Raw genomic sequence first — 24,455 nt, forward strand, 5'->3', positions numbered from 1 at the left:
AAACCTATGGAGCTGTGATTGAAACCTGGGATCTGTGACCCCAGAAATATTCCCATAGCCACTACGTATACACACACATGCACACACACACATGCACGCACATAATTTTCTGGTTACATCAACAGTATTATGACCTTCAATGCCTACTGTGCACATCTTAACCTTAGACTTGATTTGGAATGTTAGAGCTGGAAGGAGTTTTCTAGAAAGGAGAAAAGAAAACCTCTAAAGGATAAACTCTATCCTTTCCTTTCTTTCATTAAAAGTCTCACCGTGTAAATTCCATTATCACTCAGCACCTCTTCAGCCCACAGTACAAACTGTGACTTCACATTAAAATGTGTGCATATTCTGATTAGAGACACCTAAATGAATACTCCCCTCAAAAGGAGAGATTCCTAATCCATAGGTTAGATATTTTGAATAAGAATTTAGAAGAAGCATATTGAGGAATCTACCAGTAATTTAACCAGGATCTTTCTAACATTTAGAACAACTAAACTGTAAAGAAGTACATATTTCTTTTTGGAATGATTCCAAAGTTTGCATCTGTTCAACTTTCCAACTTATAAACTGAGCCTTTTTAAACTGAGCTTGAAACCATTGGCATCTGGCTGAAAGTGAGGATGACATTTGGTTAGGGAGACTCTGGTAGTAAAAGACTAGAAAGAGGTACAGGAAACATTCTCCTTGTGATCTACTAAAACCATGGTCATAGGTTACTTTCTTGGCATAGTAGACCCCCATACCACCAAGTGCTTACACTAGTGGTTAAGGTCAATAGTTCGGTGGCATGGAACAAAGTTATGCCAACCAGTAAATGCAAGTGTCAATCCCTGAGGATCTGTGAATGTAACTTGTTTGGAACCAGTTCGAGGGCATACTCAGTTGCTCTCAAATTCATATATTTCTTAGAGTAAAAGAATAGTGCCCAGGAAGTCTGAGGCAAGCCAGAGACTAGATTCTACAGACATGTATCTTCTGTGATGTTCTCAGCTCATAAGGTCCTAAGCTGCTTTCAGCATGTTGTCAGATTCACAGGTTCTGCACTGAAAGTGGAATGAACAACTACATTTTCCAAAGCTCTAACATCCATTTTAAAAGTTGTGACCTGACCCAGTTTTAATGATTCCATAACTAAAAGTTGTTGGCACATATTGGTTGAATTTATTTTTCTTTTGGCCCATCTGATGGTCTTGTGAAGGGGAACATTTTCTCCAAGGGTAATTTGCTTCAAAAATTGTCTTAATGTGTAAATTAAGAAATTTTACACAGAAAGAAAAAGAAAGCCACTATAATAACTGGATTTCATCTGACCTTTGTCAAAATTTTACCAGGTAAAAAGATGCATTTGTCCCAGAAAAACAAAAAGAAAAAGAAATCAATTCCTAGTCTCACTTTTCTTCACTATGACCTAGATCAAGTGGGAACTGAGCCCAGAATAAACTTCCAAATCACCACAGGGTGTTATCAGGGTTTTTTAATTACATTTTGCACTAATGATTTATACACACTCATCTTCTGCCATAGGATACCAACTTGAAAGAGGTATCAAAAGGAACATAAATCTCTAGTACCAAGGTCTTCTAGGGAATCCCAAGGTCAGATTGGATTTAGTCACAAATGTATTCAATCAGATGCCTCACCTGGATGAGAAGATGGAAAGGTGTACACCAGATCAACAGAAGACACTATGTAGAGTACATAGACAAAGGGTCAGGAAAATTGGCTGACAATCCCTTAAGAGCTGTGTCTTTGTCCAAGTGTCCCATCTTTTTTTCTGACATTCCTGTGGTTCTGTTGTGATATACAAGATATGGGGATACCTTGCCCTCTCTTTCCCTTTCCCACTCTCCTCCTAAGGTCTTTTTATATCTTCCATTATTACTTTGTCCTGAATGAAGTCTTGACACAATAATAAGAAACAATATGAAGACTATTTAAGGATATCTCCTGGGTATACCAAAATATTCCATGGTCCTGATTGGGAAATAGGGCTCCAAGATGCCAACATCATTAGCTAAAATGCTGAGATTTTCAAAATGGATATCTAATATCATATAAATAAAATTAGACTTGAATTGATTCATATATTTACAGAATTTATGTGAGATATTTTTATTAGTCCTTTCATTTAGTTTCTGCCTTCTGAAATTAGTACATCTGCCTGTTGCCAAAACTATACTACTATTTTTGTAAATAATAAAGATAAGCATTATAGTTTATACAAATTTCATTTGTAAGATGTTTGTGGGTCTTTGATTATCAGCTAAGCCACTCTTTACATTTCTGAAGTTATTTCAAATATCATACAACAATATGCACGTGAACTCAAGTAACTTCTAACATAATCAGGGATTCCCTTTGTCTGGATCTGAGATATAGGGTTGTTTTTAAAAGATAAAAGCAGCTTCTTAAAAATATTGCAGGGCTGGGCATGGTGGTTCATGCTTGTAAACCCAGCAGCTTGAGAGGCTGAGGCAGGAGGATCACAAGTTCAAAGCCAGCCTCAAAAAAAAAAAAAAAAAAAAAAAAAGCAAAACAGTAAGCAACTCAATGAGACCCTGTCTCTAAATAAAATATAAAATAGGGTTAGGTATATGCCCCAGTTGCTAAGTGCTCCTGAGTTCAATGAAAGACTAGAATTAAAAGAAGATGATTATCATATTGAAGCACATTTAAAGAACATTATCAGGGAATCTGATTTACAAATGCTATGTTGAACATAGTCATAATTAGAAAAATTTTACCTAGATAAGCCCCCGTAGTTGATTTTCTGTTGTACCAATACTCTAGCTCCTGTGTGACATTTCACTCTAGGACTCCTGAATGAGGCAGATTGTGAGCATCAATTAATCAGTCACAGATTATAACTGAATATCTTCTCTGGAGAAGGAGCTGAGCTTCAGAAAATATTTTCCTCTTAACTCTTGTATTATTATTATACCTGGATGGGGGCTAAGGTTTGGTGCTTAAATGAGGGTGACAACAGTGACCAGGAAGAAAAGCAAGTAAGTTTATTAATAGGGATTCAGCAAGGACTCAATGTATATCCCTTAATTTATCCCTCAAAGATCTAAGTGATCTTTGGATGGGATGCCCTGAGAACTGAGAAAATGTGACCAAAACTTGCTCCCAAATAGGGCAAATTTTGGACCATTTCAGACTCATGTGGAATGAAGAATTAACACTAGGCCATAAGAAAAACTTCAATAAATTTTAGAATAGTAGCATAGTCTATGTTCTGTAAATATGCAATAGTAAATTTAGAATTTTTGAAAGCAGGAAAAAATAAAGTCCTACTTGTATGGAAAGAAAATAATACCTAAGTTGGAAATTAAATCAAAAGAGAATTTTAAAATATGCATAATTACCAACGAAAGTGTTCAGTGTCAAATTTTGTGGGAACACAGTTAAAGCAGTACCTAGCAGGAAATATATAGATTTTTAAAAAGTTAATCAAGATAGAAGAAAGGTTGAAAACTTAAACAGCAATATAACAGAGATATACCTCAAATATATCTTTTGAAATTGTATGTTCTATTCAGACATAATTTTTTTCCAGATCTGAAGGACATAAAAATCATATCCATGCAATCAAGAGTATCTATGCAATCAGATGTAACATGATGACACATCACTGTGTTCCATTCCTTTCTATTAGCCCCTCTAAGACTGTTAAATAGAAAAAAAATGAGGTCAGTATTAAATAGATTTGGTCAAGCAGCATCTCAAATTTATATATAAGAGAAAACACTGTCTGGGCTCAGTTAGTAGTCTAAGATGAAAGATTCTCTGGTTAAACTATGGTTTGATGAAATCAATGTTTTAAAGAAAGACCTACACCCACCTAGAGCTGCCAGTTTAACGCATCTTGTGCACATTTTGTTTTCAGCTAGGACAAACCCTGAGGAGCCCTTTCATCAAGTTTGTAGCCCATGCAGTTTTTTTTTTACCATCTTCTTGGGACTGTTAGTGGTAAATTCATCTGACTGAGATGAAGGTGTTAAAACCCTGCCCAATGAAACCTTTCCAGACTACCCAAAACAGATCTTCAGAGTGAAAACTACACAATTCTCCTGGGCAGAAATGCTCATCATGAAGTGGGTCTTAGGTAAGCAAGTTGCTCTTTCTTTTTATTCTCCCCCCCAAATTATAATAGGCCATTATTAAACTCTGATTTCTCAACTCAACCTCCCCTCATGAATATACTCTTGGCAGACAAAATAGCAAGTGGATGACCAACAAGAAAGTCAAAGTCAGCTTTTATGTGAGCTCATGTTTAAAATGCGTAGGCTTGTAAAATAACTCCCAATTTTAAAAGAAAATATTTGGGGAAATTTTTGTAAAGTATTTGTCATTAAAAATGTATTAAAAATGATTGAAAAGTGGTTTGCATGGGAAACCTTATTTTGATCATTTAAAAATAGTCTCCTGAAAGCCTTAAGAAATAAAGTTCTGCTTCTAAAAAAAGGATAGAAAATTGTATAGTTTTAAAAATATTTTTGTTATGGCAGATACATAAAATCTTGATAATAAATATAAGTATACAATTTAGAGGGTAAAATTTTCTCATTATTTGTGTAAGAGGTTTATTTTGGTTCACACTTTTGGAGGCTAGGAAGTCCAAGATAAGGCAGCTGCATCTGCTTGACAGCCTTGTGCTATGTCAACTTGTGGTGGAAAGTGGAAGGGCAAGTGGGCATGCACAAAGGAGAGAAAACACTAGGAGCAATGTCACTTTTATGAAACTTCACTTTCACAGTACCTAATCCAGTCCCACAGAGCAAGAACCCACTTGTGTGAGAAAGCATCAGTTCACTCATGAGGACCCCATAACCCAAATACCTAACATGGGGCCCCATCTCCCAATACACTGGGGATCATGTGAGTTTTGAACCATACTCAATCATAGCTATTGTCTTCCATTAAAGAGTGGGGCTGCAGTGTAGCTCAGTGGAGGAGCACTACCAGGCATGTGTGAGGCCCTGTGTTCAATCCTTAGTACACTACAAGGGGAAAAGATTAAAGAGGGTTTTACTTTATTCAGAAAGGATATTTGCACATCATTTTCATTCCTTTCCACTTGTTCTTAGAGTGGATCTGGAGAAGCTAAGGATTATTTACCTTTGTATTATGGAGATTCACTTCTGAGGTCTCTACTGAAAGTCCTGTTGGTCAGTAAAGACTCTCAGCTCTTATGGTCAGAGCTCTAGAAACTGTCCAACTTATAGCTCCCTGACCATTGTCTTTGAAATCCACTTTTTGTTTTTATGACTTATTATTCAAGAACATTCAAATTCTTTAAATTTCTGGAATTTTTTGTTTGTTTCCTTCAGGGAGTTTTGTTGATTGGCTTGCTTGCTTGCTTGTGTTTGCACAGTACCCTTCTCTCTGGAGCTCTGTCTGAGCTCTAATCTCAGCCTCTTCACTCAGTGAGACTGCCTGCTCTGTTTCTGGGCCCCCTCCTATGCCTGGTAGACTGGAATGTGCTTCCAGAAAGACAGCCAGTGTCCTCATATGACTTATCTCGTGGTTCCCATTGCTTAGGAATCACAGACTTATGCTATCTCCAATGTCTAAAAATAATTTTTTTTTCTTCTGTTATTGCAGAGTGGCTGTAAACAGAAATCAGCATGGTTTTTTTTAAAGCATAATCAGAAAAACACTATCAGTCTTAAAAGAAAATTAAAAACTTCTTAATGTCTTCATACATCCAATTAGTAACAAATGCCTCTGATTGAGAGAGGTATGTTGAATAAGTAACAGCATGACTTGCTTCCTCTTTTCCTTCAGATCTCTGTTCACATTTCACCTTTCAGAGTAATTGAGCAGATAGGAGCAGGTACACTTATCCCCCTTCTCTGATAAGGTAAAAAGCATTCTAGGCAGAAGGAACAGTATAGGTTAAAGCCTAGAATCCAAAACAAGCTGGATATGTTCAAAGAACATCAAGCAGACTAATGTGGCTAGAATACATAAATACAGAGGAGAAAAGTAGAGATGAAGGCAGGAGAAGAGCTTTGCAGAATTCTGGGCACAGAAATAATATCATGTGAATTCAGTAAAGAGTCAGTGACTGCTGTGTTAAGAACAGATGATTGGGGGACAAATAGCAGAAGCAACAGACCAGTTAGGAAGCCACGGCAATTATCCAAGTGGTCAATGATTAATTTAAGGGGGCAGGGGATGGTGATTATATTTTGAAGGTAAAATCCAATAGTATTTACTATTATATTATATGTGGGATATGAAATAAAGAGAGCAAAGACAATTCCAAGTATTTTAGCTCAAGCAATGGGATAGCACAAAGCCATTTACTAAGATAGGAAAAGACAAAAATCAGTTTGGACAGGGAAGAGAAATGGAAATCAAGACTTCAGCTTGAGATCTATGTATTAGACATTTAAGAGTAAACATCAAGTAACAAATGGATATATATATATATGTCTGAAGTTCAGAGGAGAAATGAGTATGGAAACAAAAAATTGGATATACCGGTATATTTACGTAAATTATATGAGATCACCTTCACTTTAAATATAGACAGATGAATTGAGGATCAAGCCAATGGTTTAGGTATGGAAAGATATGAAGTATACAGAAAAAGAGATGAGGTAAAAGGATAAGCAAGAGACCTTCTTCACAGACTTCTGGTGACCCAGAAGTAACTATATCAAGAACCAGGGAGTGATCCTTTATGTCAGACACTGCTGATGGATCAAATAACATGAGATCTATGGACCATCAGCTTTGGAAGCAAAGTTCCTGAACAGGTGGAGCAATGAGATCCAGGGTCCAATTAGAGTATTTGGCCTTAACAGGAACATGGAAACTTCATTTATTGTAACAGGAGGGAGGGTGAAGGTATAGTGCAGATGGTGTGTTGGGATGCAGTGATGGGAACATGTAGATGTTCTTTTCTGATATTTTATCCATTTTTCTCAGTAAATATGTTTTAGTTATCAAGCATTTGCATTAAGCATTTAGTTATTAAGGACTACTAAGGAAGCAACTATAAATAAGAGTAGTATTATCTTGTTCTAAATATCTTCTAGAGCTCTTTAATTATGAAAAAAAATAATCATGATGAACTTTAAGAGATAACCTTTATGTTCATACAAAAGGCTCTTTTTCTGGTCCATTATGAGATCTAACATGTATCTAATCCACTCTCTGCTCACAAGTAGCAGAGCATAAAGTTGTACCAGACCCCTGCTGATGGCATCTTAGAATTCTGTTCCCAGACACTGCCAAGAACGCCTTGAATCAGTTACAAAGACAACTGCACAAACCTCTCTCCCCATGACATATCACACTCATAACTGTAGTACTTCATACAGAATGGTTATGAAAAGACCCAAGTCATTGTTCCCTCTTTGCCAGAATTAGCTCTAGAATTGAAGAGAAGCTTAGGACCCAACAAGTCCAAACTGCTCAATGCAGGGGTGGAAATTTTAGCCATAGGAAGGTGAATCACCTTATCCAAGTATTCCAGTTTCTGCCATTCCCAATCACATGCCTCAATCTGTTCTCTGCACAAGATAAAGTGATCCATTTAAAAGGTACACAAGTCTTGTCACTTGACCTCAGAAACTCTTCAGTAGTTTCCCATCTCCCTCCGTGTGACAACTAATGTTATCACACAGCCCATGGTGCCCTCAACTCTCTGCCCCATCTCTATGGTTCCTCCTGCCACATTTCCTCTCACTCACCATGTCTTAGGCCCACTGGTCTCCTTGCCTCACTGCTTCTGCCTCAGAAGTCCTGACTAGGCTTGGCCCCTGTGCCTGGAGAGTTCCTCCTGCAGGGAGCTGGGTGAGTCACTCCTTACTTCCTCAGGTCTTTGCTCAGAAGTCCCCCTTCTGAAAATAAGGCCTTTTTTGAGTCAACCTGTATAAAATTGCAAGTATCCCTATCCTACTTCCTTCTCTTCTGGTTTTCCTCCCTTCTCTGATTTTCTTCATAATAGTTACCACCTCTGAAAAGACTCTATGTATGCTCACTGTTTCTTGTCTAAATTAACATTATTATTTCTGCAGTCACACAGATTTGCAGCTGCTCTTTTCATATTCTATTTAATTGCAGTCCTCTCTCCGTATGGACATTTAATTTTCTCAATGACCTATTTCAGTGGCCACATATAATGCAATACTCTACAATATTTCCCAGCCTCCTCCGATTGAGCATATTGATTATTCCTCTTCTGCTGTATCATTTCACAGGATGGTTAAACCCAATTAGAAATATGTTCTTCCTTCACTCCAAATGCTTTTCATGGTTATCAGCAGAATTTTAGAAACTTCTGTCAACCCAAGATATGTAAAGCATTGGATGGAGAGGTTAAGGCCATGCAGACACTAAGAATATATAGCCAGCAGGGTAGGAGAAAATCCAGGAGGACATAACATCAAGGATGTCAAGTAAGAAGCATGACTGAGTACGGAAGGACAAATTTACTGGTAGGCACATATATTCTTTAGAACTATATATTTGCAGAGTATAAAGTGAACCAGAGACTATAACTCCTTACAGCCTGAAGAATTCCCAATATCAGTGTCCTATGTTTATTACCTGATTACACGCAGTAACTCTAGAGTAGTTGAAGAACTTATAATAAGCTTCTCAACTGGAGCATGTATCTGCTCATCAGGGGAGTATATAAAATGTTAGTAGTTCCCAGAAAGCCATTACAGTCTTGGAGGTCAGGAAACCTCGCCTAACGTGATACCTCCATATAGGAATAGAATCATTTCACTCTGCCCCAATCTCCTAGAAAAGCTGGCAGTGTATTCTTAAACAGATGCTACAGTACTGCACACTCAATTGGAATGAGATGTAAATGTCCAGTTCAGTAGCAAAACAAAAAAAGTGTTAGGGGAATGAGCTTGGTACCAGGTGTCAGGAAGCCCATCCTGACTGTGTCACCCTCTATTTAGTGGCCTTGCCTCTCTGGATTTCAGTTTCCACATCTGTAAAATATGAAAGTCTAGCTATTGCCTCACCCAAACCCACCTAGGATTATAAACTCTGAGGGCAGTGCTACATCTTAGCTCCAAAATCACACTCTTAGGCTTGACCAAGAGTAAAACTGTAAAATCATGTGCACTGAGTTATTTTAACGGACTCTGCTTACATCTAGGTAAGTTTTCCTATCAAAATATCCCAAACAATTTTCCAAAGTATATTCCAGAAAGCCAGGCCATGTGGCTGCCCTGCATATCACATTTATGGGGTTCCTAGGCACTCAGAATGAACCCCAGTTTCCTTAGCACTGCCTAAAAGAGAGCTTTTCAGTAACTTCACCTGAAGCTACTGCCTAACCCTTGAATCTTATGGAGCACCTCAGTTCCCTGGAAAGACCCACTCCCCCTTATGTCTATGGCTACCATCTGGAACATTTTGCCAGCCCTTGCCCCTTCACCTAGTCAACCACTTGTCCCTTGCCCTAAGTTCCCCTTCATGGACTCACACCTTCACTGAGTCAATGGATATGTGTTATGCCAAGGTCATTTGACTGTAATGTTGACTTTCCTGAATATTCTTCATTACAACATCTGTCACCCTATAGCTCTGTGACCTGTGGACACATCTGTCTCCTGCACTAGACTTAAATTACTATGAAAATATTATCAAAAGCTCAGTCCTTGTCCCCAATGCCAATCTAATAACAAGGACACAGATTTGAGGAAAAAGAAGTTTTATTTCTTACCTAGCAAAGGAGAAACACAGTGGACTCTTGTCCTAGAGACAGCAATTCTGCTAATCAGCAGGAATAGGGCCTTTCAAAAAGGTGATGAAAAGGCTACATTACAAGTGTCCTCTGTTAAGTCACTTGTTAATTTGGAAGGCAGTCATTTCTGAGATTTCTGGTGCAATCCCCAAAGTCTAGATTACGTTGCTCCTATGGTGGATGTGTACTCAAGAACAGATAAATCTGCCTAAAATGGGGAAGAAAGGTAAATCAGTTTCCCAGAAACTAAGATTAGGCATGGGGAGAGATTAAAGAGGTGCAGGGAGAGAGGAAAAGAACAAAACATGTCCAGTCTAAAAATGAGTTGCCATGGCAGAATGGCAAGGGCTATATTCAAAAAATTAAAGTCAACCACTGTTACAAAAGACTACCATTATGTTGATTGTTGCATCCCCAGAATGGCGCCTGGCACAGAAGTGAAAGTCAACATCTGGTCCATGGATAAGTAAGTTGCTGACCCATCAGAGTAAGCTTGTACTTAGTGAAAGGCATAGTGGAGTCAGCACAGTGGATAAAAAGAAGCCTGGACTGCCTGTGTGACTTTGCACACCTCACTTGCCACCTTTATATATGAGTTTCCTCACCTGTAGAGTGGAGATAATCATAGTACTATCTACTCAACTAGAATGAAGATGCAGTGTTTATAAAGTGGTTAGCACAGGACCTGGTATCTAGAAGGAACTCAATAATTGTTGGCTACAATAATTAGAAAAGAAGACAAAGAAGAGAAGGAATTTCTTGGGATACTTTTAAACCATGAAAGTGTCTAAGATCCAGAGATTTTCAAATGACTGGCTATTGAGATAGTGTTTGGATATTAGGGCCTGTAGATACAGAACTCTCAGGCATATTTGCCCTTCTGTGAGTTCACAGAACCTCGGTATCCTGGACCAATGATAAGAAATTGGCCTGAGGGAACAGAAAAGCAAATGTGGGGCCCTGAGATGGAGAAGAGGAACCCCTGGGAGCAATGACCATTTAAAGACTGGGCATATTTAAGCCACGCAGAACTTCGAAGTGGAGCCCTTCTGAATGCCATCTGAGCCTGGATGGAAGTGAATGCTATTTTAGCTCTCAAACTCCATCTCCACAGCCTGCAGGTCATTATTCAGAAGCAATGTACATCAAGCTACTCATTTCCCCTGAGGCTTCCTGGCAAGTCCCAGCCTGTTCCTTGGCCTGGTCCCCTTCTTAATTATCTCAGACCTTGTTCTCTAAGCTCTAGGCATCCCTAAGTGATGAGAATTTGGCCTGAAGTAGGTTCACGTGCCCAGTATCCACAGCCCTTGATCTCTTGGGCTCTGGATACTTTGATTGGCATGCTGGAGGCAAAAGGCCCTGAGGCTCAGCTCCTGTATCAAATCCTAAACTACCCTTGGTAACTTGGAAGTAGGGGGCCTCATTTCACTCACTAAAGTAGTTAATTTCACACATTTCTTTTTTTATTAAGCATTTCTGCTGCTCAAACACTTGGGCCTGTTACTTTTACTTATGGCCTTGGAATAGTTTAAATTAGTCTGGGAAAGTTAATATATAAATCTAGGAAAACTGATGCAGACATTTGACCACAGAGAAAGTGATTTGCAATGCGCAATGAGGTGTTACACTACCCATTAGGAAAATCAGTTTTCTGTACATAATTTGCATTTCAGATTCAAATAGCTCTTAATTATTTGAAGTTACTCCAAAATCTCAATTCATTTATTTTACAAATATAAAATCTGAGGTCCCACAGCAAATCAAGGAACTTATCAAAAGTCACACTGTCATTAAATGTTGAAGCTATAACCTGACTCCAGGATTTCCTAAATTAAAGCCAATCACTCTAAGTGATAGTCTGTGATTCTCCTAAGGCTCAGCTAAAAGCAATTTAACTAAAACATTAGGAATTTTAATTTGGAGGTAGAGGAAATCAATAAACGTTTTCCAGCCTGTAATGGTTTTTCTAATAACATTTTAAAAATACCTATTTGGACAGGCAAAATGAAAGTATATTTCAGTGTTTTAAGAAAATTATTATTTCATTGAATTATCATGCAAATTTTGAGAGGGTATGCTTTAGAAGTAGCTTTATTAAAGCAGGGTGGAGGGATGGAGAGTGAGGGAGGCAGCGGTTGGGGGAAGTCTTGTAAACAGATCTGTAGTGTTTTGGGATATTTAATATTGTGGGAACTCCAATTTGATCTTCAGCACACAATGCCATGACTCTTCTCTAAACAGCTGCTCTCAAATTATTTTTTGCTTAGAAAAACATTTCAATTCTTTTTATTTTATGGGCCATTTCCACCAGAAAAAAGAAAAATTCTGGCAAAACAGTTCCTGTTAAGAGTCCCAGAAGAGTATAGGCAATCAGCTCATCACTCACACAAGAGCAGAGTTGGGTCTATGACCAAGTCAGTCGGACTCTGGCTAGGGTAGTGCCACCATCATCCTCTCTCTGCTCAAGCATCATCTTTGACTCCAGGCTTTTCAGCAGCTGAACTCTCAAAGACCAGTGTATTATAATGTGGGTATCTGTCAATGTGTGTGCATTTGAAGTGTAGTGAAAAGAAAAAAAGTAAATAAGCAAATGACTGGGGGTTGAACTGTTGGGGACTGATGGGTAGACCTGATCTGCTGGAGTGCAGAATGTATGGAGATAGAGGAAGATCGAAAAGATCAACAGTCTAGCTTTGGAATTTGGATGTTAAATAAGGGCTACATCGCAGGTGTTTGAAAAGGAAAGGTAACCATAATGTTATCTGTACTTCATGAGGTAAGAGAATGGAGCTGAAAACCAAAAGGGCAGGAAGGATCTGAGAGTCTACCAGAGAAAGATGTGCAGAACTACTTTGATCACTGATGACAGCCAGAGGAGTCAGAGATGCAGTAGAGAATACTGGGCAATGGAGAGACAAAGTGAGGATGGGAAGGATAGGGAGGCCAGCTTGGAGTAGTTGGTATTTCTGCCACTGGCAAGATAGTCACTAACAGCAGTCTCCACAGGGTGGGAATTCAGCTTTGAAGCTCTTAAGAAGAAGTAGGAAGATAGTCACCTGACACTACAATATTAGTGCAGATCTAAAAGAATACCCACCAAAGTATTAGCCCAGGCCACCTTACAGGGCTGAACTGGAAAAGGGATGGGGGAACTATTAACATAGTTTATGCCTTTAAAATCCAATAAATTATTTTTCAAAAACCAATAACTGAAAATTAAAAATTAATTGTTTTTTTAATAACTAATAACTGCTAAGTGGGGTGGCTCATGTCTGAAATCCCAGCAGCTTGAGAGGCTGGGGCAGGAGGATGGCAAGTTCAAATCTATTCTCAGCAATTCACCATGGCCCTAACCAACTTAGCAAGACCCTGGCTCAAAATAAAAAAATAAAGGGCTGAGGATGTGGCTCAGTGGTTAAGCATCCCTTGGTTCAATTCCTGGTTCCAAAAAACACCTAATAACCACATACTAAAGCTCATTGAAACAGTTACATAAATATAAAGGAAAGAATTCTAATCTGTAAATTAGAAAAACTGGGTTTTAGGTCATATGTGGTACCTTAAGAAATTCCTAGATTCAGTTTCCCTATATTTAATCAATGACTGAATGATCCCTTAAGACGTCTACCATGTGTAAATGTCAGCAATCATATTTCCCCTATTATGCCTCCAATAAACTATCAATGGTTAAGAACTCTTTCCTCTCTTCCAAAAAAGAGGATTGTCTGTAAGGACAGGGACCAGTGAGGTGTCTTCTCCCAATCTAAGGATCTCCTGATTCTAAGCCTTTCTTTGAAGGCACATTTCCCTTTGCTTCTGGTCATCAACATTCCTAGCGCCAAAGAGTTGACCTTTTCTATCATATCTCGGTTCCCTCCTTGCCCTCTTGTGGTCACAAACGCCAAAGAAACTGAAAACCGGGCCTGGTCCTCTCTGCCTCACGCAGGAATGATCTGGTCCTAATGTAAGGAGATCTGGGAGGAGGGGCTGCGGGAGTATGTGTTGCACCTGTGGAACCTCCTGGATTTCGGGATGCTGTCTATCTTCGTAGCCTCCTTCACTGCACGGTTCATGGCTTCCTGAAGGCCAGTGAGACCCAGCTGTACGTGGACCAGTACGTGCAGGACATGCTGCACAATGTCTCACTTCCGCCGGAAGTGGCCTACTTCACCTACGGTGAGTCTGGATCAGCCTGGGTGCATCTGAGCCCCTGCCCTGGCCCTTGACTAGGACGGTGTCACAGCCTGCAATTTGCAATTTGGCCAATTTGGGTCTTGTGGACTGACAGCCAGGTCAGAGGCCCCCAGAATACCTTCTTCCTTCAGTGCAACCAGCTGAACAGAACGTGGAGTTAATTAGTGACTTAGAAATGCATCTTTCTGTACTAAGAAGAATGAGTTTGTTTTGGAAAGGTTGTTGGGGGTATTCCTGTAGGCTTTTGGCTTTGGTTTTTTAAAAACATTTTTTTCTGATGTGAATCCAGTTCTAAAAGGAATGTATATACCAAAAAAAAATTTCCTTCCATATTGGATCACTGCTTTGTACAAAGATAAGGCCTTCTTTGCTAGTTCAAAAGTTCTTTCCTCATGGATATAGGTCCTCTAAGTACCCTTTGAACCACAAAGCCATGTGGTTTGAAGCAGTAAATTGATATTTTAAGAATAATAATGATAATAGTTATTGCATCCATTTATTGAGGACTTACTATGGCCAGGAATTGTGTAGATATCTGACTCACATAAAATCCAGTCCTTGTAATAGTACTACAAAATTAATCTGTTTTCTTTGTTCCTATTTTACAGCTGAAAAAGAAAGTTGTTTTCATGGCAGGAATAATACTATAATCAGAAATAAAGGATTGCTTTGTATAGCAGGGAATCCTGGCCTGAGATGAATTGAAAGTCAAGGTGAATAGCCTCATACTTATGTCCCAGACTTTAGTATTAGACCAGAATTCAAATTCTAGTTCTGTAGCTTCCTATAACATGTGTTTACTTAACTATTCTGAGCTTCCATTTTTCTCATATGTAAAACAGAAATAATAAAACCTATGTCAAAATGTTTGTTTTGAAGATTAAATAGTACCTGTGAAGAATTTAGCACTATGCCCTGAAAAATACTAAATTTTCACTAAATGGTAATAGTTTTATCAGTATATTCTCTTGGGTCATTTTCTTTTTCAAACACAATACTTTCTATGGTGAAAAAGAAAGATGAGAGAGTGAAGGAACAACAGCTATTTATTTTCACCAGTAAAATATAGCTGAATGCTTAATAAGTCTTCCTTAATGGCAGCCACTACACCTTGAAGGGTTTAAGTGTCGAATGTCTCTGTTACATGAAGCCATATGGCTGTTGCCTCTCCAAAATCTTCATGATCAGTACAACAATGATCTATAGAGGATTGTCACTTAAAAAGTCAATTTGCTCTTTACTATCAACATAAATTTTATTATGTGCAAATTTGGTAGGAAAACACCCCCATTGAGAAATGAAGAGTCTTGTAGTATTACAAATCATCTACTCTTTCCTCGACTACCCACCCGGCTGACACACACATACCACTATTTGTTAATTTGGAAAATTCTGACTTTCTTAAAACACAATAAGCTTGTATATTTTCCCCTCCGTGTGGCTCAAGGTTCACCAAGGAAAGATGAGAGATGTTTCTTAATGCCACGATTCAGGCTGCAGTATTGTTCATTTGTGACTTCTATTTCTTTATGAATTGTATTAAGTCTCACCCAACCCAAAGCATAGCACATTATTGTCCTTGCTTTTGTGGTTCACCCCATGCCCTTGAAAATCATCTGCATCTCTCAGCGTTCACTTGTGCTCCAGTTATGGGAGAACAGAGCCCCCTTGTGGCCAGAAAACCAATGGTTCTCTCCAAGCTCTACAGCTGCATATAGACAGACCCCAAATTTTCAGGTTGTGATAAAGCCATTTTCTTCATGGAAATGGCTCCTAGATGAAAACACCTAGGTCTAAATCATCATAGTGCTGCTGTTTTACACCCATTATAACTTTTACAGGTCATTCCAGACAGGATATTTTTCACTAAAAGTTCTGACCTGGTCACTAGGATCTGACAACAGCTAAATCTATCTTAATAGATTATTGGTGTAGCTTTTATAGTTATAGCTGAGGTTGAAAATGCTAAATAGGTGGGCAGGAAAAAATCCTTTTTAGTGTCTGTTTAATAGAAGAAGTCACATCCTATTTCATGTTATTCAAATGTGTTACTTATCCATGGAGAGTGACAGATATATTGGAAAACACATAATTTGTTCTCCTTTGTTGTCTTTCATGAACTTTTGAGTTATGGCCTTGATGAGAACATAAAATCTATAATGTTGTTATATTTCCAAATGTAATTTAGAATGTGCTACATGAAACTTTGTGGCCCTGCTTCCCTTACTTAAGGTTTCTTGCTTGCTCTCTATTATTATAATTATTTAACAGAATCTAGCTTTGAAAATGAAGAATAAAATTCTTCCTCTTCCATCTCCCTTGGGGTGCCAAGAATTGCTATGCAATATCCTTGCTAACTGCACTTACTAGGCTCTGAAAAGTACCCCATACCCCAAATCCAACCTTAAAAATGGCAATAATAATATCTACTCTACAGGGCTGTAGTTAAAATTACAGCTAATGTAAGTGTAAGAGCTAATTTAGTTTTCTCAATATTTCTCAATTTAAGTTTCACTTAGCATTTCTCAACAGTAACACTATTGGCTTCTTCAGCAGGGCAATTTCCATGGTGTGGAATTGTCTGGGGCATTGCAGTATATTAAGCATCCCAGAAATACTACTACCTAGTTATTGTGATGACCACAGACAGCCCCACACACTTCTCTTGGGAGAGAGGTACTGCCCTCACTTGAGGATGACTATCCTGACACATAGTAGGCAGCTGATATGTGATAGACACTGCTCCTTGTGGCATTAGAACTGCAGTAAAAGCACTTTGCCAGTCTGCTCTGCTGCAAGAATGCCCAGAAAACAGTTGAAGTCCTGGTGGTCACCAGTGACTGCAAGCAGAGTCTCTGCAGCTCAGGTTTGGTCCCAGCCTCTTACCCAGCCAGAACAGATAGCTGTTATGGCTAACATGCCTGACTGGTCACCACGTTGTGCGGGGGCTTAGCTAAATAAGGAAGCAACATTCTTGGCACATACCACCTGGGGAACAAAACCTAAGAGTAATTTCTCAGGCATGATCTGATCATTCCTAGTTCTAACCCTGATCCTTATGTGAGCTCATTTGTTCCAACTTGTGGTTATTGTAAACTTGTGTTCATTTAGTCATTTAACAAGCATTCATCAACACCCACTATGTGCCAGGTGCCATGATGAGCACTGAATATCAGATTTTATTTCATCTTCCTCATAGTACTGAGTTGATAGGATCCTTAATGTACAGATGAGGGGAACAAGGCTCCAGAAAATTAGTTGACCTACTCCAAACCCTTGCTCATAGGTGCTCCTGTGTTACCTCCTCATGCTGCTTCCCCAGTGAGTGGTAGACCACCTGGGTGTCAAGTGTAAACACTGGTAAGGGGGATGGAATGCCTTCTAGTTATCCTCCAAAATCCTCCCTAAGGTGACCCCTTCCATGAAGCCATTCCTGGCGCTGCCAGGTGGAGTTCAGCAGCTCCTCTGGCATGTTGCAGTAGTCACAGGGTGGTATGTGCCATCCTAACAAGCAAGCAAGACTGCTTCAGTCCTAATAACTGAGGCATGGGAATTCCCATGATTGGCTGAGAGATGCCCCTCAACTTAGCACAGTAATGGGCCAGCTCACAGCTGTGCTGTCTTTTCCCTTGCATGAATGGTGCCTGAGATGGAGAGAACACACTGCAGCACCACAAGTCCCCTGGGAGCTCTGAACTTCTCCTCCGCCAGGGGAGAGCACACGTAACCACCTACCTCACTGAACTATGACAAATGCCAGTGATTCTTGGCCACATTTAGCTCTGATGAAATGAATAGCTGCAAATCCTTCCAGGTGAAACTCTTATGCACCTGCACCTGACACCCGACCCTCCCATCCGAGCAGGAAGGGCCTTCTCCACCATGAGTGGCCCTGCCTGGCTGGGGCTCCCTCCCTCCTGCCTCCTGCACTCTTATTCCTCCTCTGCATGATATATCTGCCAAGCCTGGCCTGTGTCTTCACCCTCTTTCTTTCTACCTAATCCTTCCTGTCAGCATTTAAACATGTCCCTTGATCTTTTTTCTAAAAAAAGAACAACAACAACTATAAAAATTCTCCCTGGATTTTTACTTTGAGCTCTCAGCTTTTATTTCCCCTGTTCTTTATTGCCAACCTTCTCCAGAGTTGTTTATGCTTCTCTCTGCCTCTCCCACTTGTTAACTCATACTCATTATCTATCCCAAGCATCCCTATTTAATCTGGCTGAGAACTGCTCAGCTCTAACATCAGCCATGGGGCAGCCTTCCCAGGCTTAGGCCAGGTCAGGGCCAGTATGAAATCCTTCCACTGATCTAGCACATCTCTCCATCAAAGGTATTTTAACAAATGTGCCATTGGCCATACCAGATGTTCCACCAGGGTGTGTTCTTCCCTAGCACTTGTCAGGCCCAGGGTAGGTGCTCAATAAATGTTTGCTAAATAACTGAAGGTTGAAGACTAGGCCTGTGATGGGCTATGGAAATTAAAATAATATTACCTGAGAGCTTACTCAGTGGCTGGCACTGTTAAATGTCTTTTTTTGTATTAATTTCCTTCATCTCACAACTACCTATGAGTTAAGTGTTGAGAGCCTCCGCTGGTCAGAATGATCCCTGGCATTTGCCAGAGGGAATGTTTTAAAGGTGATACCAGCAAACCATTGAGATGATGATTTGAGTTAAGCTATATATAATTGCTATGATGCTGGATTGATTGTATTGTATATTTGACCTTTTCTGTCTGACAATGTGGTGGCTCATGCTGCCTTGGGCGCCTGCTACTTTGGAGTTCTCGTGCTACTTTGGAGTTCTCATAGGAATTCCTGGAGAGTTTCCATTGGTTGGAGAAGTGCCGGAGGAGGGATTTCCGGTGTGGGGGGTTGCTGGAAGGGCTGCATGGGTGGCGTTGGCGAAAAAGCGTGTGTTCAGTGCCGGTGAGAGTTGAAATAAAGTAGTTGCTGTTTGAACCTACAAAGCTTTGTGGTGGCTCAGTTATTAGTGTCCAGCAAGACTGTGGCATTTGGTGGCCCATAAGGGGAATGCCTGAGGGTAAGTGATAAGGTAAATTGCTCATCCCTGAGGGAAGGCAAGAGAATGGGTGACCATTTCAAAAAACAATGTGTTCTTCTTTTGATTTGTTTTGTTTTTGTTTCAAGCTGCCTATCCCTAGAACTTTCTCAGGCAAACTAGGAAAAATGTTTGGCTCAAGGTTTGAATTTGCTCAGGCCTGAAGAAGAGATAGAGATAGATCACGAATACACATTTAAAAAAAACAGAAAAATTGGTAGGGTTTTTTGTTCTGTTTTTGTTTCATTTTGCTTTGGTTTGGTTTTGAGTTATCTGTTTGAGTTGTGTTATCCTTGTAGCAGAAATATGGGGTCAGAAATTAGCAAAAAAAAAACACAAAAGAATGTTAAGTAAATTGTTAGAGGAAGGAGGCACCCCAGTAAAACCAAAAACAGTCAGGGCATATGTTGATACAATACAAAAAAGTAGCCCATGGCTTTTTAAGGAGGAGTTGTTGAATATATCACAATGGGATTATCATGGTGAAGATTTAAGGGACAGGGAAAAGAAAAACCCAGGAACTCTGCCAGCTGGCACATTGCCATTGTGGATGATGATACGATTTTGTTTGCCTAGTCCAAATCTTTCAGTTCACATTATGGTAGAAGACATATTAGATCAGGAAAAAGAGGAGTCCTCTCGAGATAGTCAGAAAGTGGAAGAAAGTTTAGAGCAGAAAAAGTGATCAGGGGAAAAGTTACAACAGGAGGCTGCTACTAACACCTTTCTATCACCAGATGGCATAAGTGTCCAACCAAAAGCTCCGCCAATGGAGACAAAATATGCTGAGTGGCCCTCAACCCCCGTAGTTGATAGATGGGAACATGAGACAGGACCTCAAAGATTAGCATGCCCTTTATTTGAGGCGGCAGGAGGGCAGCAAAATCACTATGTTTTAGATTTCAAAACAGTGAAGCAGCTAAAAGGGGATGTAACAACCTATGGTCCTCAAGCACCCTTCACCATAAGCTTGGTCGAATCCATTACCAACTTGAACATGACACCAGCAGATTGGACTAGTATGTGTAAAGCTGTGCTAAATGGAGGACAATATCTATTATGAAAGGTTGCCAATGAGGATTTTTTTTTCTTTTTCTTTTTTATTGGTTGTTCAAAACATTACAAAGCTCATGATATATCATCTTTCATACATTTGACTCAATTGGGTTTTGAACTCCCATTTTTACCCCAAATACAAATTGCAGAATCACATTGGTTACACACTCACCTTTTTACATAATGCCATATTAGTGACTGTTGTATTCTGCTACATTTCCTATCCCCTACTATCCTCCTCCCCTCCCCTCCGATCTTCCCTCTTGCTTCGGCAGCACATATACTAAAATTTGAACGATACAGAGAAGATTAGCATGGCCCCTGCACCAATGAGGAATTTTGCACAGAGACAACTAGGTGAAATGCAGTAGCTGGTTATCCTCAGAGAAATCTAGGTATGTTGTTAGGAAAAGGACCTTATCATGGTCAGCTGCAACAAATTGCATATAATCCTGCTATGTATTCACAAATTGCTGCAGATGCAGTTAGGGCATGGAAGACTTTACAAGGATATGGTCATAATTACAAGGTCAATTATCTAAGCTAATACACGGAGCTAATGAACCTTACACTGAATTTGTAGATATGCTTATTCAAACAGCTACCAGAGTATGTGGGAATACAGAACAAGCAATGCCATTAATTAAACAGCTAGCCTTTGAGCAAGCAAACATATGGTGCAAGGAGGCCATTAGACCATGGAAACATGGAGATTTAAACACATAAATATCAAATTATGTAGAGACATTAATGAACAAGGGAAAGTCCTGGCAGCTGCAGTAAAACAGGCTTTAGATGCCAAGACAAAAACATGCTACAATTGTGAAGAAACAGGACATTTTAAAAGGAGTTGCCCCATAGGAGGAGGGTTTAAAAAAGCTAGGTATCAAAGGAGTAGAATACTGGGTATTTGCCCATGATTCCATGAAAGGAGACATTGGGCTAATGAATGCCATTCTCAAACCACCATAGAGGGTACTCCGTTATCAAAAAATGGAAAAGGACCAGGTATTTAACCATGATATCATGGAGAAAAGCATTGGGCTCCATTGCCAAAAAATGGACAGGGGGGGGCTAATGCTCTGGGGCCCACAACCACAAATATACGGGGCAATGGAGGAACCCAGCAATACCATCAGGGTAGTTCACAGGACACATTATCCATTAGATCCCTCATCAAAGAAATCAGAGGGAGTGCAGGGTTGGACATCTACGCCTCCACCAGAGCAGTACTAACTCCAGAGATGAAAGTTCAAATCATTCCCACAGGAGTAAAAGGACCTCTTCCCCAAGGAACAGTAGGCTTATTATTGGGACAGTTTTTCTACACTAAAAGGACTTATGATAAGTCCTGGGGAAATTGATCCCGATTATGAAGGTGAAATAAAAATTATAGCTAGTTCTCCAAGAGGTATATCAGTAATTTCACCAGGAGATAGAATAGCACAGTTATTAACAATACCCAACCTGCATGAAAATATTCCAGTCTTACTGTACAAAGAGGACCCAGGGGATTAGGCTCCACAGGTGTAGATTGGGCTACACTGTCTTTAAATTTAGATTCTCACCCCATGTAAAACTAAATATTCAAGGACATGAATTTAATGGGCTATTTGATACAGGTACAGACTTTAGCATCATATCTCATCAAGAATGGCCAAAACATTGGCCATTACAACGAGCCACTCAAATGCTTTGAGGCCTAATTCCCATAGAAGTTCAATGGTATTAGATTGGAAGGATCATGAGAGATGTTAAGGAACTCTACAGCCATATGTATTGGATCATCTTCCTATAAATTTATGGGAACAAGATTTACTAGATCAATTAGGTTTGACATTAACAAATAACATCAATCAAAATTCACCCACTATTAGGGCTAGACAAGGTTCTAGGAAAGAAAAAAGATTAGGAGAACAAGAACAAGGTAGAGAAGCACCAATTCAAATAGATCAAGGAATAAATAGACATGGATTAGGTTTTCAGACGGGTCACTGAGACAATAAAAATTACTTGGAAATCAGAAAGACCAGTATGGGTTCCTCAGTGGCCCCTGATTAAAGAAAAGATACAAGCAGCCCATGACCTGGTCAAACAACAATTAGTGAAGGGACATATACAACCTTCTGTATCTCCCCATAATACTCCCATTTTTGTCATCAAAAAGAAATCTGGTAAATGGAGATTATTGCAAGATTTAAGAGCCATTAATAATGAGATGGTTATTATGGGACCAGCTCAATCGGGGATTCCCCAATTGTCTGTTTTGCCAAAAACCTGGTATGTTTTAGCTATTGATATTAAAGATTGTTTTTTTTCAATTCCAATTCATATTGAGGATAGTCTACATTTTGCATTTACTATCCCTGCAGTAAATCATGAAGGTCCTGATCAGAGATATGAATGGAAAGTACTCCCTCAAGGGATGGCTAAGAACCCAACTATGTGTCAAATTTATGTTAACAAAGTAATCCAGCCACTTAGAAATCAAAATCCTGAACTACAAATATATCAATATATGGATGATGTATTGTTAGCGCCTAAAGATAAAAACACATTGCTAGAATGTTATACCACACTTACAAACTTTTAAAAAAAATTATAATCTAGAGATAGCAATAGATAAAGTACAATTAAATCTTCCAATTAATTATGTAGGAGTTCTATTATTCACAACCATAGTCCATCCACCAAAAATTCATATACAAGTAGATCAACTCAAATCACTTAACGACTTTCAAAAGTTATTAGGAGACATAAATTGGATAAGGCCTTATCTAGGCATACCAACAGGAGAGTTGGGACCTTTATTTGATATCCTAAAAGGTCCATCAGTGCCGCAGTCTCTGGCTGGGCACAAATCACGAGTCTCCACACAGCTTGTAGATTCAAACAGCAATTCTTTATTCCCGATCTCACACCGGCCGTCTACAAACACCTTCTGGGGGAATCCACGTTCTCTGCCCAAATCCACTTCCAAATCCACTACTCTGCCCAAATCCACTCCGCATGGGCTTCTGTCTCCCAAAATATACTGTCTGACCCTAAGCACTCAAGAGGAACTCAGCAGCAGGATACGCCCTATTCTAAAGGGGGAACACCCTAATCTCCTATTATGCTAAACTGCCCTATTCTAAAAGGGGAACACCCTAAACATGGATCCTGCCCTGGTCCTTGAGCAAGGTCACCTTTCAGAAGTCCTTCCACTAGACAGCATGGGAGTAAGCTGGCAAGGAATTTGTCATACCTACTTGGCTGATGGCTCCCAGCATCTCCCCCCTTCTGATTAATTAAACAACAAGTAATGTGGCTTAAGGACCATGCCTGGTAGGTTGTCCAGTTCAACATATGGCTCTTACCCGTCATTGGAAAACTGACCTTTAGGCATCAGCCTCCTGTCTTAGGTTGATACCACTGCAACTGGATCATACCCGTCACTGACTACAGGTTCAGCATACAGCCATACTTGTGGATGGGTCTATGCACCAGTTGGGGTGAGGTTCTTTGCCTCACCTCTGTTGGCCCCCAAATTTGGCCTTGGTGCCAGTGGGGGAGTGAGGTTAATGTGGCTTAAGGACCGTGCCTGGTAGGTTGTCCAATTCAACATATGGTTCTTACCCGTCATCGGAAAACTGACCTTTAGGCAACTGACCTTTAGGCGTCAGCCTCCTGTCTTAGGTTGATACCACTGCAATTGGATCATACCCGTCACTGACTACCGGTCCAGCATATAGCCATTGGCCCCCAAATTTTAGGCCATCACTAGCATAAGGGAGGAGGATACAGAAATGCCACGACACCAAGCCAATTGACAGTTCCTTTGGAAAAATTGCATCATTGGTGACACCATCAGCAAAGATCACTGGTGACACCATCAGCAAAGATATGCCAGCATTACCACAATTTGCTGCACTAAACGTAGTTACATAGTCCAGGCAAGTTCTGTAAGCAGTTCAAAGGGGAGGAATCTGTCCGTCTCTTCCCAAAGTCCCTTTCCTCCCAAAGTAAGTTGACTCCTTGATTGAGCATACTTGTTGAGTTATATTCATTGGGATGAAGATAGGAATTCTGGCAATGATGCTAAAAAGACATTAACATGAAAAGAATTATTAAATATAATGAAAAGGAAAGGTGAAAGTAAACAAACAGATCTGTTAACCTCCTTAAAAAACAATCCTTAACAGCTGTTTACCTGATTTAAATTAGTAAACAAGCAGATCTGTTAACCACCTTTAAAAACAATCCTTAACAGCTGTTTACTTAATTTAAATTAAGCCATTTAAATCACGTGAATAAAAAAATAATTCGGATCCATTTTCTCATGAGTGCTCCTCATATATGAAATACGCACACACAGACATACAACACAAAACACAAATGTGCAAACAAATGTACAACACATAAGATA

General features: G+C 39.6%; 1 non-coding gene and 1 pseudogene across 1 annotated transcript; both read left to right on the forward strand.

The window, feature by feature from the left end:
* The window catches only part of LOC143389367 (short transient receptor potential channel 7-like), a 103,918-nt pseudogene that overhangs the window by 66,310 nt on the left and 13,153 nt on the right, over window positions 1–24,455 (forward strand).
* Window positions 20,311–20,413, forward strand: LOC143389417 (U6 spliceosomal RNA). The gene has a single exon (XR_013090135.1). It is a non-coding gene; the product is annotated as a U6 spliceosomal RNA (small nuclear RNA).

The sequence above is a fragment of the Callospermophilus lateralis genome, unplaced genomic scaffold (genome assembly GCF_048772815.1).
Source record: "Callospermophilus lateralis isolate mCalLat2 unplaced genomic scaffold, mCalLat2.hap1 Scaffold_160, whole genome shotgun sequence".
NCBI lineage: Eukaryota > Metazoa > Chordata > Mammalia > Rodentia > Sciuridae > Callospermophilus > Callospermophilus lateralis.